This window comes from Urocampus carinirostris, chromosome 2 (genome assembly GCF_059441175.1).
Source record: "Urocampus carinirostris isolate Australia breed hairy pipefish chromosome 2, RoL_Ucar_1.0, whole genome shotgun sequence".
NCBI classification, from domain to species: domain Eukaryota; kingdom Metazoa; phylum Chordata; class Actinopteri; order Syngnathiformes; family Syngnathidae; genus Urocampus; species Urocampus carinirostris.
In genome coordinates this window covers 667,512-680,656 of record NC_142350.1, presented here as the reverse complement: position 1 = coordinate 680,656, position 13,145 = coordinate 667,512, and the positions used below count along the sequence as shown (strand labels likewise).

At 42.2% G+C, this 13,145-nt stretch overlaps 1 protein-coding gene and 1 pseudogene across 2 annotated transcripts in view; one reads left to right on the top strand and one right to left on the bottom strand.

Moving 5' to 3' along the window:
- The window catches only part of nxph1 (neurexophilin 1), a 65,236-nt gene that overhangs the window by 20,529 nt on the left and 31,562 nt on the right, over nt 1–13,145 (top strand). The gene's annotated exons all lie outside the window — the stretch shown is intronic.
- Nucleotides 1,086–3,621, bottom strand: LOC148370548 (uncharacterized; annotated as a pseudogene).

The following is a 13,145-nucleotide window of genomic DNA, read 5'->3' as shown; positions in this document are numbered from 1 at the left end:
TATTGCGTCTTCTAAAACCTAAATTTTCCTCATCACAGTAAACATCAAACAGCACATCACACTTAGCAAGATAGTGATCAGAGATAACATTGGGAGACAGTAACCCTGAAACATTTGAGGCTACTACACCCCGGGTCAGAACAAGATCTAGAGTATTCCCATCTTTATGGGGGGGCACATCAACTATTTGATTAAAACCAAATGGATCAATCAGTGATTTAAAAGCAACCGTAAGCGGGGATGTTTTTGTGAACATTAAAATCACCAATAATGACAACCTCGTCCACATAAGTTCCTAAGTCTGTTAAAAGTTCCGAAAATTCGTCAGACAAATTTGAATATGTCCAGGTGGGCGATACACATAAATTGGTGGGTACATTGAGGACATCATAACAATTGCTTCAAACGTTTTAAAAACAGTAGAGGTACCAGGAGTACATTTCAGCATACTTTCCGATATAAAAGCAACACCGCCACCTTTTTTGCACAGTCGTGCCAAGTGCAAACTCACAAACTTAGGGGGAGAAGACTCATTTAGCGATACAAACTCATTTGGTTTTAACCAGGTCTCACAAAGGCTAATTAGGTTAAAATTGTGATCAGTAATCAGGTAATTGACAAGTAAAGCTATGGAAGCTCGTGATCTAATATTCAGAAGACCAAGCTACCGCACTGTGGACCGAGCTGAACCCTTTACCGAGTTTTGAACCTTAGTGGTAACCTCCACAAGGTTTTGCTGCCAGTCACGGATCTTGTGCTTTGAATGGCGGCCGGTGCGGCTCGGATTCGATACCACAGTAACATTGTTGACGGGTGGAGTAACAGGATGAATAACAGTGGAAAATAATGTTATTTCTTCTTCCTCCTCACCTAACAAGAGAGAATCAGGGGCTAGGAGCACAGAAGATGATGCAACAGAAGATAACAGATCAGGGTGTGTGGTGCAGGCAATGGAACTCCAACTACAAAAACTTTGAATTGCCTGAATCAAGCATAGCGCTAGTTAGCTCTAGCATTAAAGACTCCACACCTAAGGCTACTGGCTCACTAATCACCTGTGATCTGACCTGCACTGATTTACCCTGTCATGGAAGGTTTAAAAAGTAATCTATAATTTTAGAAAGAGTGAGAGCACCTTCCCAGTTAGGGTGAAGGTCGTCCCTCCACAGCAGGTCAGGTCGGCCCCAGAAAGAGGGCCAGTTATCCACAAACCTAAATCCCTGCTGACCACAGAAACTTGCCAGCCACCTGTTTAGCGAGACTAGTCCGGTTAACCTCTCATCATTGCCTCTCGCGGGCAAGGGGCCAGAGACAATTACTCGATGCCGACTTGTCTTTCTAGCGAGATTTCATCTTCTTGCAATAGTTTTCATTGTAATCTCAGATTGCCCCATCTTAGTATCATTAGAGCTGACGTAAATGACTATATCAGTGTACAGTGGCTTGCAAAACTATTTGGCCCCCTCAAACTTTGTTACCTTTGGCTACTTTTCAGTCTGCAAACATAAAGATATAAAAATGTAATTCCTTGTGCAGCATCAACAATAAGTGGGACACAATCATGATGTTGAACGCACTTTTTGGGATATTTTAAACTTTTTTAAAAAACAAAAAAACGAAAAATGGTTGTGCAAATGTATTCACTTCTTGACTTTCAGTGCAGCAAACTCGAGTTCGGTGAGGATCACATAAATGGTTCAATGTTGATCTAAATGTCTATCGATGATAAATGGAATCCACCTGTGTGTAATCAAGTCTCTGTATAAATGCACCTGCACTGTGATAGTCTCAGTGGTCTGTTTAAAGCACAGAGAGCATCATGAAGAATGAGGAACACACCAGACAGGTCCAAGATACTGTTGTGGAGAAGTTTAAAGCTGAATTTGGATACAAAAAGATTTCCCAAGCTTTAAACATCCCAAGGAGCACTGTGCAAGCAATAATATTTAAATGGAAGGAGTATCAGACCACTGCAAATCTACCAAGATCGGGCCGTCCCCCTAAATTTTCAGCTCATACAAGGACAAAACTGATCAGCGATGCAGCCAAGAGGCCCATGATCACTCTGAATGAACTGCAGAGGTCTACAGCTGAGGTGGGAGAATCTGTCCATAGGACAACAATCAGTCATATACAGTACAAATCTGGCCTTTATGGAAGAGTGGCAAGGAGGCCATTTCTTAAAGATATCCGTAAAAAGTGTCATTTAAGGTTTGCCACAAGCCACCTGGGAGACACACCAAGCATGTGGAAGAAGGTGCTCTGGTCAGATGAGACCAAATTTGAACTTTTTGGCAAAAATGTAAGACGTTATGCTTGGCGTAAAAGCAGCACAGCTCATCAACCTCAACATACCATCCCCACAGTCAAACATGGTGGTGGCAGCATCATGGTTTGGGCCAGCTTTTCTTCAGCAGGGAAGATGGTTAAAATTGATGGGTGGGAAGATGGATGGATCCAAATACAGGACCATTCTGGAAGAAAACTTGATGGAGTCCGCAAAAGACCTGAGACTGGGACGGAGATTTGTCTTCCGCCAAGACAATGATCCTAAACATAACAATTACTTTTTAAACCTTCCATAACACATTACCGGACTAGCAGGTTCGCTACAACCCACGCTAGCAGTGGTCTCCGTGGTTCCTAACATTTTCCTTTCAAACTGCTCACGCTCACAGACACGTCCCTCTAGAAGGACTACCTGCCTACGGTAGCGGGAGAAACCTTTACAACATCCCATACTCACTTTTGAGCAGTCGGAAGCCGAGCAGCGTCTTTGGCGTCTTCACCTGTGTTCGGCATTTGGCTGCAGCGCAACAATAAACAAACGCACACGCTATAATGGAATTGTTAACCAAAAAACATATCAAGGTGCTAGAATGGCAAAGTCAAAGTTCAGACCTCAATCCAATTGAGAATCTGTGGAAAGAACTGAAAACTGCTGTTCACAAACGCTTTCCATCCAACCTCACTGAGCTCGAGCTGTTTTGCAAGGAAGAATGGGCAAAAATATCAGTTTCTCGATGTGCAAAACTGATAGAAACGTACCCCGAGCGACCCGCAGCTGTAATCGCAGCAAATTGTGGCGCTACAAAGTATTATCTCAATGGGGCAGAATAGTTTTGCACACCCACTTTTTCGTTTTTTATTTGTTCAAAAGTTTAAAATATCCAATAAAGTGTGTTCCACTCATGATTGTGTCCCAATTAATGTTGATGCTTCACAATAAATTACAGTTTTATATCTCGATGTTTGAAGTCTGAAATGTGGCAAAAGATCACAAAGTTCAAGGGGGCCAAATAGTTGCGCAAGCCACTGTATCTAGCCCTGTCCTGGTGTCTACGCTTGCATCTCAGCTCCCTCAAGTTAGCCTCAAAATTGGGTGCTCTGGCCCAGAAATACACATAACCGTTGCTGGATTGCTAAGCTCTATGTTACGCGTGCTGGAGTCACTTATGACTAGGGTGCGGGAGCCAGTAGACTGGGGTGAAGTGGGACTAGCTAGGGGTTATGTGTCTGGATTGGCTCACCGTGGTTAGCAAGCTTTTTGGGGCTAATGCTTACCGGATTAACAGGTTCGCTACAACCCACGCTAGCAGTGGTCTCCGTGGCACCTAACATTTTCCTTCAAACTGCTCAAGCTCAGGGACACGTCCTTCTAGAAGGGCCACCTGCCTACGGTAGCGGGAGAAAGCTTTACAACAACCCATACTTACTTTTGAGCAGTCGGAAGCCGAGCAGCGTCTTAGCGTCTTGACAGCCTGGGAGGGGTTGCTCCTTCACCCGTGTTCGGCATTTGGCTGCAGCGCAACGATAAACAATTGCACGCGGCACTTACCTTACATCAATCGTCCGAGATACTTACCTTAACTTACTGAAACTTTTCAGCTGTTCAAGATAAAAAATCTCAGTCAAGAATTCTGATAAAGCAGGAATCGGAATTGATCTCGTAGTCGCTGGGAAGCGAGCAAGACAAAACTTAAAAGTTAAATTCAATCATTGGGAATAGATATAACATGGTGACTCAGGCTTTGTCTTGTATTTTTCACCACGTGAAGCGTAGTCTGATGAAAGAACTTCTACTCCAGGGGCATATAAATCTACCCACAAAAAAACTGCAAAACAAGATTTGACCTTGATGTTTGGCTATTAGGGGGGCACGGCCATTGAGTGGTTAGTGCGTCTGCGGCACAGTTCTGGCGTCATGGGATCAAATCCAGCTCCCAGCCTTCCTGTGCCGAGTTTTAATGTTCTCTCCTTGCTTGCGTGGGCGCTCCGGTTTCCTCCCACATTCCAAAAACATGAATAGCAAGTTAATTGGCAACTCCAAATTGTCCATAGGTGTATATCTCTGTGTGCCCTGTGACTGGCTGGCAATCAGTTCAGGGTATCCCCTGCCCACTGCCTGAGGACAGCTGGGATGGGCTCCGGCTCTCCCGCGACCCGAATACGGATAAGCGTTGCAGATAATGGATGGATGGTTGGCTATTAAGTCAATGATAATAGTAAGGTACATACTATAGCAAGAGGAATCTGAACTGCAAGCTCCTGCACCCATACCCCACTCCTACTCTGCGTGCAACATGGCGAATACGATATTTCACATCAGAGGCCATTTAAGGTTCAGAGCTCTTGGGGTGCTGGCCACCAGAAAGAAAGAAAAAGAAAACAAGTGGGGTAGAAAGTAGGGTGAAACTGACTTAATATTAATATTAACAGTTAGAAAATCACAATGACCTAGCCCTTGTGAGCTATTTTCAGAAAGGGTCCGTGGGCACCTTAGCCGTCTCAGCTGACACCGTGGTGCCACTGACACAATGTTGGAGACCACTGACCCAGTGTGTGTTCTTTTTTTTTTCTTTTTTTTTTCATTTCACTTAAAGTGATTTAGGATCATTTTACACCGTTCATGGGTGTCACTTCACTTTGTGATCAATAAAAACTCTATTTCAATGCCCAGTTCCATGCCCATTTTTTTACTCATGTATTTCTGATAGAGAACCAGCTCGGCGCCCGCCCCGAGACTGGGAGGTTGCTGGTTCAAGCCTCGGCTGGGTCATACCTAAGACTTATAACATTGGTACTCATTGCCTCCCTGCTTGGCGCTCAGCATTAGGGGTTGGAATTGGGGGGTTTGGTCACCTAATGACTCCCAACACATCAGTTGGGTTGAGCGAGGGGGCTGGGAATCCTCTCCTCTGTATCAATCTCCCGGAAATAGTCAGAAATGTGAATGTGTTCTTGAGTCTAGCCACCTCCTACTAGGGGGATATGGCTCTGGTATATATACAGTATATATATATATATATATATATATCTATATATGTAACCGCAGTGTACCTGTCCCACCAAAGATCCACATTCACACTGGACTGGATGATGAGGTTTTTATTATAGTTGCTGCAAATGAATGAGTCACAACACGTGGAAAGCTTCTCTGCTGGCTTTGATCTCTTTGATCTCGTTGACAGCTCGTTGTAGACTGCCCTATACATTTCAAAGAGCTTTCTTTTAAGTTTACATAAAATACCTTTTAGAATATCAACCATCACAATACATTTTTCGTATAGTGGTTTTTTAACGTTTACAATGAATTCAACATGTTTTTCATTAGTCTGGATTTTAACCAACATCATACTTTTTATATATATGAGAAAATAGAAATAATAACAATAATGAGTATCAAAATGGGTACAATTTACCTGCAAATGAATGAGTCACAACACGTGGTAAGCTTCTCTGCTGGCTTTGATCTCTTTGAACTCTATAAGGGGAATTAGCATTTTAGCACAACATGCAACGTAGCTAACATAAAAGAAACAAAACAAAAATAAATCCAAACAGCTCGCCAACATCAATCACATTACTGTGCATGTTGAGAGATTTCTCAGCTGTGGTGTTAATGTTTAAAATTAACTTTTTTTCGGAGCACCAAGAAATCGTGTCTTACCGTTCAAAGCTCGTTGTAGACAGCCAAAAACCCCGCCTTCCAGTCACATGTCAAAAGCCAAACCAAACCCTATCCCATACCAGCAGGTGGCACTGTTGGATTCATCATTGCAGGACTCTTACACAAAAACTATACAACAAATTTTAGCAGGAATTTCAATAAAACAAAAGTTATTATTACACCCGTTACATACATATATATATATATACATATATATATATATATATATATATATATATATATATATATATATATATATATATATATATATATATATATATATATATATATATATAAAATATTTCTGATAGAGTACACACACCTGAGAAAAAATATAGATATAGATCCGTGCAGATTGAAACAAAGAGGGATTTCCCTGTAAATTAAAGTCAACCTGAGTGTCCGGACCAGTGTTATGTGCGGTTGTGTGTGTCTTTAATTGATGACACAATCTTCTATTTTCTCAACCTTGTGCAGGTCCAGATTTTCAATTCTTTTTGTAGATCAAAGTCCATGGTCCATTTATATATAAATAAAGAAAACACTTACTTTCCTTGCTGGAATCCTTTTATGGCAGATAATGGCACTTTGAAGCAGTCCAAAGCGAGAAGAGTCATATTAGATAATCTTATCCTACCTTCTTAATGTGACCACATTTCCCAGATACTCAATTGACCCTTGGGGACTATGCTTTTTGAAAAGCTAAAGTGATTGAACACTGTTTTCCAATTCTTATATTATTGTGTGGCAGCACGGCGGAGCAGTGGATAGCGCTTGTGCGGCACAGTTCATGTCATGGGAACCTGTCGTGGGTTCAAATCCAGCTCCAGACTTCCTGTGCGGAGTTTGTATGTTCTCCCCGTGCTTGCGTGGGTTTTCTCCACGTTCCAAAAACATGCATTTCAGGTGAATTGGCCGGTCCAAATTGTCCCTAGGTGTGAATGAGCGAATGAGTTGTCTGTCCCTGTGTGCCCTGCGATTGACTGGCAACAAGTTCAGGGTGTCCCCTGCCCACTGCCCGGAGATGGCTGGGATGGGCTCCAGCCCCCCCGCGACCCTAATGAGGATAAGCGGTATGGCTGATGAGATGAGATGAGATATTAATGTGGCAGTTTCCCCCCACAATTACTGTAAATTTCTGACTACAAACTGTTACTTTTTTGTTACATTTGAAACACTACAGTTCTATCTACAGTGCGGGTAATTCTTTTTTTTCTCATGTTGGTACAGAGGAAAACAGCGAGGTGCTCTTTTCTACAACACATGTGCCTAAATACGCCTAAATACAAAAACGCTGTGGTGATGTCTGGAAACATTTATGAGCCCTTTCGAGAGAAATTAATCCATGTTTTTGCCAACCTTATCTACATAATATATAAAAGGTGCCAAATGGGAGGTTGAATAGTACTTTATTCACTATTTACAATGTACTCATGATGTTTCAACTTTTTCACCCACAAATTAAGTCCTCAATTTATACATTCGAATTGAATAGCAGTGAAAGTTATCTATCAAAAGCATACACATCTCTTTTAGTATCATTGGCATCACAGTCAGGTTCCTGAAGTTTCCTTCAATTCTCAAAAAACAATAACAAGCGAATAAAATTCTGTCCGTGGCAAACGCCTATGACAAAAACACAGAAAGTCGACGTCTCACATTTGTGTTGCAACCTGGCACTATTCTCAGTATGGTTGGCTTTCTGGTGTAGTCAAGAAATACACGGCTTCTGTTTTTCTGTACGCAGCTCTCATTCACGTTTTCGTTCGACGCAGTAGTAAATATGCACTCGTCTTCTAAATTGCTTCATGATCCAAAAATACGTGATGTAAACAACTCAGTGTAGTACAGAAAATGATACAGCTGAAAAGGGTCCATATGTGTATATCTCTGTGAGCCCTGTGACTGGCTGGCAATCAGTTCAGGGTATCCCCTGCCCCCTGCCTGAGGACAGCTGGGATGGGTTCCGGCTCCAGCGCGACCCGAATGTGGATAAGTGTTGCAGATAATGGATGGATTGTTGGCTATTAAGTTTATGATAATAGTAAGGTACATACAGGGAGTGCAGAATTATTAGGCAAATGAGTATTTTGACCACATCATCCTCTTTATGCATGTTGTCTTACTCCAAGCTGTATAGGCTCGAAAGCCTACTACCAATTAAGCATATCCGGTGATGTGCATCTCTGTAATGAGAAGGGGTGTGGTCTAATGACATCAACACCCTATATCAGGTGTGCATAATTATTAGGCAACTTCCTTTCCTTTGGCAAAATGGGTCAGAAGAGGGACTTGACAGGCTCTGAAAAGTCAAAAATAGTGAGATATCTTGCAGAGGGATGCAGCACTCTTAAAATTGCCAAGCTTCTGAAGCGTGATCATCGAACAATCAAGCGTTACATTCAAAATAGTCAACAGTGTCGCAAGAAGCGTGTAGAAAAACCAAGGCGCAAAATAACTGCCCCTTGAACTGAGAAAAGTCAAGCGTACAGCTGCCAAGATGCCACTTGCCACCAGTTTTGCCGTATTTCAGAGCTGCAACATCACTGGAGTGCCCAAAAGCACAAGGTGTGCAATACTCAGAGACATGGCCAAGGTAAGAAAGGCTGAAAAACGACCACCACTGAACAAGACACACAAGCTGAAACGTCAAGACTGGGCCAAGAAAAATCTCAAGACGGATTTTTCTAAGGTTTTATGGACTGATGAAATGAGAGTGAGTCTTGATGGGCCAGATGGATGGGCCCGTGGCTGGATCGGTAAAGGGCAGAGAGCTCCAGTCCGCCTCAGACGCCAGCAAGGTGGAGGTGGGGTACTGGTATGGGCTGGTATCATCAAAGATGAGCTTGTGGGGCCTTTTCGGGTTGAGGATGGACTCAAGCTCAACTACCAGTCCTACTGCCAGTTTCTGGAAGACCTTCTTCGAGCAGTGGTACAGGAAGAAGTCCGCATCCTTCAAGAAAAACGTGATTTTCATGCAGGACAACGCTCCATCACACGCATCCAAGTACTCCACAGCGTGGCTGGCAAGAAAGGGTCTAAAAGAAGAAAAACTAATGACATGGCCTCCTTGTTCACCTGATCTGAACCCCATAGAGAACCTGTGGTCCCTCATCAAATGTGAGATTTACAAGGAGGGAAAACAGTACACCTCTCTGAACAGTGTCTGGGAGGCTGTGGTTGCTGCTGCACGCAATGTTGATCGTGAACAGATCAAAGCAATGACAGAATCCATGGATGGCAGGCTTTTGAGTGTCCTTGCAAAGAAAGGTGGCTATATTGGTCACTGATTTGTTTTTGTTTTGTTTTTGAATGTCAGAAATGTATATTTGTGAATGTTGAGCTGTTGTATTGGTTTCCCTGATGAAAATAAATAATTGAAATGGGTATACATTTGTTTTTTGTTAAGTTGCCTAATAATTATGCACAGTAATAGTCACCTGCACACACAGATATCCTCCTAAAATAGCTAAAACTAAAAAAGCCCCACTCCAACTTCCAAAATATTCAGCTTTGATATTAATGAGACTTTTGGGTTCATTAAGAACATGGTTGTTGTTCAATAATAAAATTAATCCTCAAAAATACAACTTGCCTAATAATTCTGCACTCCCTGTACTGTGGAGAGAGGAATCAGAACTGCAAGCCCCTGCACCCATACCCCACTCCTACTCCTCTGCGTGCAACATGGCAAATACGATATTTCACATCAGAGGCCATTTAAGGTTCAGAGCTCTTGTTTGGGTGTTTGGGCATTTGGTCTGGCCATGGTCCAAAAATTGTTGTGTTTGTTTTTTGCTATTTTTTCCCTTTTTGTTATTTTATGTTTTTGTCTTGCTGTCGGTCTCCCCTCTTGAGGGATATGATCAAGGTAGATAGATAGATAGATAGCTGTAAACACTGTAGGTGATGGGTTGGGATGGCACAGCCAGCACAAGTATTAGCGCAAGCTTGCTGTAAACACTGTTGGCGATGAGTTGAGCTGGCATAGCCAGCCCAAATATTTGCTGGGATTGGCTGATGCTATGCTTACTCATGCTAGCTGTAAACACTGATTGGTCAATGCTAACTGCTTCTTGCTTACAAATTATGCTACCTCATCTCATCTCATCAGCTACACCGCTCATCCTCAGTAGGGTAGCGGGGGTACTGGAGCCCATCCCAGCAATCATCGGGCAGTGGGCAGGGGACACCCTGAACTGGTTGCCAGCCAAACGCAGGGCACACGGGGACAAACAACTCACTCGCTCATTCACACCTAGGGACAGTTTGGATCGGCCAATTCACCTGAAATGCATGTTTTTAGAATGTGGGAGGAAACCGGAGCGCCCGGAGGAAACCCACGCAAGCACGGGGAGAACATACAAACTCCGCACAGGAAATCTGGAGCTGGATTTGAACCCACGCAGGAGGTTCCCAAGACATGAACTGTGCCGCACATGCGCTAACCACTGCGCCGCCGTGCTTCTAACAGCTACCTGTTAACAGTTAAATATTGAAAAGCTACATGCTGAAAAATTATGGTAGTGTCTAATTGTTATAGCTTCATGCTAACTGCTACATGCAAACTGTTTCATGCTAACAAATTATGCTAACGGCCACATGCTAACTTTTACTTTCTTAGAAATTATGCTAATGGATACTTGCTAACAGTTAAAAATTAACAAATTATGCTAACACCTACATCCTGACAAATTATGCTAATAATAATAATAATAATAATAATAATTTACTTGTATTGTCATTCTGTGTAACAATGTACACAGAACGAAATGTCGATTGCACCTGACCCGTTGTAGCGAGCCGATGCAGCCGCAGCCAACAGAGGGCGCCGCCGACCACTTTTTAAGTCTTAGGAATGACTCGGCCAGGGCGCGAACCACCGACCTCCCAGTCTCAAAGCGGGCGCCTTACCATCTAGGCTACTGAGCTGGTAATGGATACATGTTAACGACTTCATGTTTACAAATTATGCTAACGGCTACATAATAATGAGTTATGCTAATGGATACATGCTAACGACTTTATATTTACAAGGGGCCCCCCACAGAACCAAGTTAAAAATTACAAATACATATCGGTGAGTTAATAACTTTTTGCTAACTCATAATGCAACCAACTCAACGCTTCCAGATCCATCACAACTCTCACAATTGCCTCGGGAATTGTCTAGTGTATTAGTCCAATAATTTCGAGACTACAAGACACTACTTGTTTGCTACTGTATTTTCTTGATCATGGGGCGTTAAAAGGGGCAACCTTTGTAGCTGACTCTATTTATGTCTTTCACACGACATAGGGCACACCCGCTTGTTAGGGTGTGAGTGCCCTCTGCTGCGGCCTCATTCCAACAACATACAAGTGTGCATATTTGAAAACGGAAGTTTCGTTGTGGTTGTGGTTAAGGGTCTCAAACTCATGGATTGGGGACCAATTGATGATTGTTGGCTTAATACGAAGGTTAAAGGAGAGTCTGTATTATTTTCCCACTAGATGTCCCTAAATTCTGTCATAACATGAAAACGAGTAGTAAAAGCATAACGGAAGAAAACAAAATACAGCAACTCAAAGTGACCAAAAGCACCTCATTACTTTTGAAAAGAAAAGAAATAAGAAAAAATGAAATGAAATGAAATGATCTGCATTTATATAGCGCTTTTCAAGTCAAGACTTCGCAAAGCGCTTTACAGTGTGCTTAACATTTCCCAATAGCGGCCGTGCAGCCATGTAAGGCGCTTACCTGCTTATTGGGGGCATTAGGGGTTCAGTGTCTTACCCAAGGACACTTCGACATGTAACACGGAGGAGCCGGGATTCGAACTGCGATCTCTTGATCCCAAGACGAGCGCTCTACCTCCTGAGCCCCCAAAAAAAAAGAAAAAGGACAAAAAACTAAAAAGAATAATGAAAGAAAAATTCAAAAGGTAACTCAAGAAAAAGGGAACATTTTAAAAGAAATCCAAAGAGGAAAAAAAGAGAAATCCCCCCGTTTTTGTCTTTTTTTGCTTTAATTCCTTTCGTTCCTTTTTCTTTTCTACATGACCTTTTTTTGCGGCCTTTTCCCCTACTTTCCTTTTTATTCCTGTTTTCCTTTTTTGCGTCTTTCTTATTTTTTCTTCCCTTTTTCTATTCCTTAAAAAAATTATATTTTCTCCTTCTTTTTGCAATTCATTAAAAAAGGGCGGGTAGAAATTGAAAAGGCTCCTTTTTGCCTTGTTTTCTCCGTAATTTGTCGTCTCCATTGGACTCATTTTTGGTTGCATTACACATTACAGCGACATCTAGTGGACAGATATAAAACACTGTCACTTTAAGAACAGTGGAGTTATTTTATCAGCACTGTTTTTGTGGAAAACCCCATTTGGCCCAGCTCACCTAGGTCGTAGCTTCAGCTGCCCCCTGAATTATGTATTGATTACAAAGTAAAACACACAGATAAAACACAATTTTTCAAAAGAGCTGGTGCAAAACAGAGTTTGGTACTTACATTTTTTACCGGTAATACATATCAAACAAAACCAAAAGTACTCACCTTCGGTTTCGGACCAGAACAGCTTGCTAAATCTCCATTAAAAGGTTGACTTTTTTCACTTTCAATGCGTCAATGATGTCGGCTTTTGCGAAATCTTGATCAACAGTCCTGGCAGACATGTTAACCCAAGCGTCGACAATCCATTGTTTTCATGATAATCGTCTGGAAGTTTCTGCGACCCCAAAGGCCTGTTCAGGATGGCAAACAACAGTTTCATTAAAGAAAAGCGCCTAGCCAATAACAATAACTTTTAAATTGCCAGATACGCGACGGCGTTACCATCTATGAGTACTTCAGCAATAAGTGGACGCATTGCATTTGAAGTCACTTGTCCTCTTTTCCACAAGTGGGAAGTCACAAGACATTGTATACAAGTCGCATTTAGTAGGAAATGTGAACAATCTCACAAAATGTCACCGAACAATGTTGTAAGTCTTTGAGTCGACCAAGGCTCAAAACTTGTAAAATCTCAGTCCCGGGGTGGACGCCCAACCCTGAGGCCACCAGGCCAGTCTACGTCTGCAGCTTTACATGACACACAGGGCTCACCGCACAATGTGAGTAAAATTGGAGACTTTTATTTGCACCTTATGGTTGTGAAAATATGGCAAAACTTAAACACTGCTGTTTTAAAAACGGTGCTGCTTATTCTTTTTGTTTCAT